The sequence below is a fragment of the Dipodomys merriami genome, unplaced genomic scaffold (genome assembly GCF_024711535.1).
Source record: "Dipodomys merriami isolate MVZ:Mamm:240054 unplaced genomic scaffold, mDipMer1.0.p SCAF_102, whole genome shotgun sequence".
Lineage (NCBI taxonomy): Eukaryota > Metazoa > Chordata > Mammalia > Rodentia > Heteromyidae > Dipodomys > Dipodomys merriami.
The window spans coordinates 1,219,783-1,225,802 of NW_027202294.1; positions in this window are offsets into that span (position 1 = coordinate 1,219,783).

Below are 6,020 nucleotides of genomic sequence, written 5' to 3' on the forward strand. Positions count from 1 at the left end.
AACCAAAATGTAAATGTTTATACTTTCTGACTCATTAATTCCACTACTAGAAATACGAAAATAATAATCAGCCGCATATTGATATGAAAAGAAGCCAACTGTACAGTGTGATAGTAGAATATCAGGGATTTAAATTCATAAGTGTTTTAAGTTTGTGAACACAGGATTATGGGACATCTATATTTAACTTCATACACATTGTGTTGCTTTAATTCTTTACAGTGAACATGCATTACTTTTCTAATTCAGTATATATTATACATATATATCACTTCCCACACATGATGTATATCACGAACTTTGCCATTTTAACTTTCTTTCTTTCATTCTTTCCTTCCTTCCTTTCTTTCTTTCTTTCTTTGTTTCTTTCTTTCTTTCTTTTTCTTTCTTTCTTTCTTTCTTTCTTTTCTTTCTTTCTTTCTTTCTTTCTTTCTTTCTTTCTTTCTTTCTTTCTTTCTTTCTTTCTTTCTTTCTTTCTTTCTTTCTTTCTTGTTGGGTGTGGGGCTTGAACTCAGGGCCTGGGTGCTTTTATCACTCAAGGCTAGTACTTTACCACTTTGAACCACAGCACCACTTTCAGTCTTCTGGGGGTTAATTGGAGGTAAGAGTCTCATGGACTTTCCTGCCCAGGCTGGGTTTGAATTGTGACCCTCAATCTCAGCCTCCTAAGTAGGTAGTATGACAGGCGTGAGCACCTGGTGCCCAGCATTTTAACCATTTTTAAATTTACAGTTAAGTGACATTTAAAACATTCATGCTGTTGTACGCCTATCACTATCCACCTCTAGAACTTTTTCATCTGCTAAAATGTGTTAGAAAAAAATCATAGAAAAATGGTCATGATGAATTCTTTTTTGGGGGGGGGGGGGCTGGGGCCTGGGTGCTGTCCCTGCGCTCTTCAGCTCAAGGTGAGCGCTTTACTGCTTGAGCCACAGCGCCACTTCTGGTTTCCTAGTGGTTTGTTGGAGATATGACGTTCCTGCCTGGGTTGGCTTTGAACCGCGATCCTCAGATCTCCGCCTCCTGAGTAGCTAGGATTACAGGCGTGACCCACTGGCGCCCAGCTTTCATGATGAATTCTTTAAAGAGAATTTAATAAAATCTCACCTCTTCTTTTCATGTAAATATATGGGCTTTATGCTAGATTTTTTCCCATATTAGTGATAATATGGTTATTTAATTACTTGTTTCTAATTATAGTTTAATAATGTTTCCTGACCTTTGTTGAGACTCTCTGTAACTTGTTTTTTTTTGTTTTTGTCAGTCCTGGGGCTTGAACTCAGGACCCAGGCACTATCCCTGAGCTTATTTTGCTCAAGGCTAGCACTCTACCATGGACCACTAGTAGCTTCTTCTGTTTCTGTGGTACTGAGTAATTGAATCCAGTGCTTCATCCATGCTAGACAAGCACTCTACCTCTAAGCCACATTCCCAGCCCTGTAACTTTATTTATTTATCTATTTATTTATTTATTTATTTATTGCTGGTCCTGGGGCTTGAACTCTGAGCTTGGGTGTTGTCCCTCAGCTCTTCAGCTCAAGGCTAGTGCTCTACCACTTGAGCCACAGCACCACTTGCAGCTTTTTCTGCTTATGTGGTGCTGAGGAATTAAACCCAGGGCCTCATGCATGCAAGGCAAGCACTCTACCACTGAGCCACCTTCCCAGCCCATTGATTTTTTTTTTAATAATTTTTTTTTGTCAGTCATGGGCCTTGAACTCTGGGCCTCGGTACTGCCAGCTCTTCAGCTCAAGGCTAGTGCTCTACCACTTGAGCCACAGTGCCGCTTTGGGTTTTCTGGTGGTTTACTGCTCTACCACTTGAGCCACAGTGCCGCTTTGGGTTTTCTGGTGGTTTACTGGAGATAAGAATCTCACAGACTTTCCTTCCCAAGCTGGCTTTGGACCATGATCCTCAGATCTCAGCCTCCTGAGGCATGAACCACCAGCACTCAGCACGTGATTTTTTTTTTTTTTTTGGTCAGTCATGGGGCATGAACTCTGGGCATGGGCGCTGTCCTTGTGCTCTTCAGCTCAAGGCGAGCGCTCTACACTTGAGCTACAGCGCCACTTCCAGCACTTGATATTTTTTATGTGGGGTTTAAACTCAGTGCCTTGCTTGCCATACCTGTCGACATTTTGTTTTTGTTTTTGTGCAGGTACTAGGACTTAAACTCAGAGCTACAGGGTTTCTTGCTTGGTTTTTCCACTGCAGATAGCACTTTTTTTTTTTTTTTTGCCACTCCTGGGGCTTGAACTCAGGGCCTGGGCCCTGTCCCTGAGCTTCTTTTCCTCAAGGCTATCACTCTACCACTTGAGTCACAACACCACTTCTAGCTTTTTCTGTTCATGTGGTACTGAGGAATTAAACCCAGGGCTTCGTGCATGCTAGATAAGCACTCTACCACTAAGCTATATTCTTAGTCCCATAGATGGCACTCTTTTTTTGGGGGGAGGGGACGGGTCCAGTCGTGGGGCCTGAATTCTGGGCCTGGGCGCTGTCCCTCAGCTCTTCAGCTCAAGGCTAGCGCTCTACCACTTGAGCTACAGCACCACTTCCCGCTTTTTTTTTTCTTTTTGCTTATGTGGTGCTGAGGAATCAACCCAGGGCCTCAGGCATGCAAGGCAAGCACTCTACCACTGATCCACCTTCCCAGCCCCATAGATGGCACTCTTAATACCTTAGCTATACGTTTCCTCTCTTCCTTCTCCTCTCTTTCTCTCTTCCTTTTCTTCCCCTCCTTCTCTTTCCCTCTCCCCTTCATTCCCTTTTGTTTTCTCCCTCCTCCTCCTCCTCCTCCTCCTCCTCCTCTTCTTCCTCCTCCTCCTCCCCCCCTCCTCCTCCTCCTCCTCCTCTTCCTCCTCCTCCTCCTCCTCTTCCTTTCTCCTGCTCCTCCTCTCTTGCTTTCCTTCCTGAATCTCTTTTCTTTTGGAGACATGGTCTGTACATTGCTCATGGTCAAGTGCTCCTCCCAATCTCAGCCTTATGAGTGCTATAATTAAAAGAATACTAATCATACCACTTCTCTTGGATTGTATGTTTTTTCTCTTTTTTAGTCAGTACTGGGGTTTAAACTTACAGTATAGTGCTTGCTAGGCCAGGGCTCTGCTGAACCATGCCTCCAGCCCTATATAACTGCCTTGGTTACTGTAGCTGTGCTCCAACCTCACTTTCCAGGGTTGTTTGGTTATTTGGGATCACTTTTCATATGTTTTTTCCCAGAGTTGGGAATGAATTCACTGCTTCACTTACATCATGCAAGTGCTCTTCCATTAAGCTACATATCCTGCCTCAGTCACTTTGGTTTTGTTGTTGTTGGTTGTGGTGATGGGGCTTGAACCCACAGCCTGAGCACTGTCCCTGAGCTCTTTTGGTCAAGGCTAGTGCTCTACCACTTTGAGCCACAGCTCCTTTCTGATTTTCTAGTGGTTAATTGGAGATTAGAGTCTCACAGACTTTCCTACCCATGCTGGCTTTAAACTGCAATCCTCAGAGGTCAGCCCCCTGAAAAGCTAAACTTATAAGCATAAGCCACTAGTGCCCAGCAGTTTTTTTTTTTTTTTTGGCCAGTCCTGGAGCTTGAACTCAGAGCCACAGCATCACTTCCAGGTTTTTCTGTTTATGTGGTACTGAGGAATTAACCCCGGGGCTTTATGCATGCTAGGCAAACACTCTACCACTAAGGCACATTCTTAGCCCTACTTTCTTATTTAATAGAGGGGGGGGAGGGAGGGAAGGAGAAGGAGAGGGAATTAAGATTCATTCTATGCCTTTAATTGGATTTGGGATGGTTGTTACAAAGGTCTACAATGGAATTTTCAAGGAAACTATTTTGAGATGGGACACATGGAAAGACAAAAACACATTTTAACTTACAAAGGGTCTCATAACACATAGAACCTTTGAGACTTGATTGGTTTCAGAGGACTTTAAGGTTCTATTTAACTTCACAAATACAATTGTTGTTACCATAAGAAGACATGAGTTCTAGACCCAAACAGCAATCCAAGTTCTAGGTCACTAGCATATTGTCACCGGAATCTAGACAAGCTGAGAATGTTAAGGGCCCTCACCCTGATAGCAAATCAGCACAAGTATAAATTATACTATCCAGAAACCAACTTCAGTCTTTGAATGGAGTATATATTCTTGTTGAAAGTAGTAATATCCATTATAATTATAATCATTGTTATTATTTTATGGTTTGGGGAATTGAACCCATGGTCTTGTCCATGCTAGGAAAACATATTTGCCCCAGACCATCAATATTTGATTGTTTCAAATTGTTTTAGTAATACTTTCAAGTTGGATAATATGGATACCTTACAGCACCTTGTTTTTCATTTGCTTTAAAATTTTTATTATTTGTTTATTTATTCTGGAGACACAGTCTCAATATATAGTCCAGGCTGGTCTTGAACTTTGATACTCCTGGCATTATAGGTATAAACCACCATACCTGAAAAATAATTTTATGTCTTTGATGAACTAGTTATTTAAAAGTCAAATGTACCAAGAAATCCAAAGTTCTTTTTTTTTTTGAAGGTTTTTTTTTTTTTTGTGAAAATACTGTACAGAGGGGTTACAATTACATGGGCAAGATAGTGAGTACATTTCTTATCAAGCATTGTAGCCTCCTCCTTTGTTTACCCTTCCCATCTCTTCCCATCCTCCCTCGCCCCCACCCAATCCTCCCTCCAAGAAATCCAAAGTTCTGAGGGTGTTTATGGATAGCTTGGTACTCCAGCCAGCCCATCATGTTAGTTATAGTTGTGAACAAATGAATTAACTTTTTTTTTTTTTTTTTGGTCATGGGGCCTGAACTCTGGTCCTGGTGCTGTCCTTCAGCTCTTCAGCTCAAGGCTAGCGCTCTACTACCTGAGCCATAGCACCACTTCCGACTTTTTCTGCTTATGTGGTACTGAGGAATCGAACCCAGGGCCTCATGTATGCAAGGCAAGCACTCTACAACTGAGCCACCTTCTCAGCCCCTGAATTACCTTTATTTATTTATTTTAGTATTTTTATGTCCACTCTTCACAGCCAACCAACCTTCACTGTCTTGGAATGGTAGGTGGTAGGTTTGTTTGGTTTTGCTCTGTGTGTGTGTGTGTGTGTGTGTGTGTGTGTGTGTGTGTGTGTGTGTGTGTGTGTGTGTGTGTGTGTGTGTGTAGCTTACATGGGGGGATTTCACTGTTACATTTCCATACATTTACAATATATTTCAATCTTACTCTATCACCCTCCCTTCCCCTTTTCCCCTTCTTAAAACAATTTCAGCAGATTTCACTTTCTTTTTCTTCCCCTTCCCTCCATTCTTCCTTTTTTTTTTTTTTCATGTCATGCTGGGACTTAAACTCAGTGCTATTCCTTTGCTTCTTTGCTCAAGGCTAGTGTTCTACCACTTGAGCCACAGCTCCACTTCTGGTTAACTGGAAGTCAGAGTCTCATAGACTTTCCTATGTAAGCTGGCTTCAAATGGAGAACCTCAAATCCCAAGCTCCTGAGTAGATAGGATTACAAGCCAGAGCAATTTTCCCATACACTTTAAATCATCTCTAGTTACGATATGTGAATCTTGGTATACCATTTTACCGAACTAGGCTGGGCAGCCATTAACAAATTAAAGGAAAGGGGCTGGGAAGGTGGCTCAGTGGTAGAGTGCTTGCCTTGCATGCCTGAGGCCCTGGGTTCGATTCCTCAGCACCACATAAGCAAAAAGAAAAAAAGCTGGAAGTGGCACTGTGGCTCAGGTGGTAGAGTGCTAGCCTTGAGCTGAAGAGCTGAGGGACAGTGCCCAGGCCCAGAGTTCAGGCCCCACGACCCGACCCCCCCCCAAAAAAAAGAAAGGAAAATACAAGTATATACCATATAATACTATTCAGCCGTAAACAAGACTAAAATTAGGTCTTTTGCAAGAAAATAGATGGAAGTGGAGATAATCATGCTCAGCAGAAACTGAAAAATACCACTTTTATATGTAGAATACAGGTCTAAAAGGGGGAAAGACATGAATATAA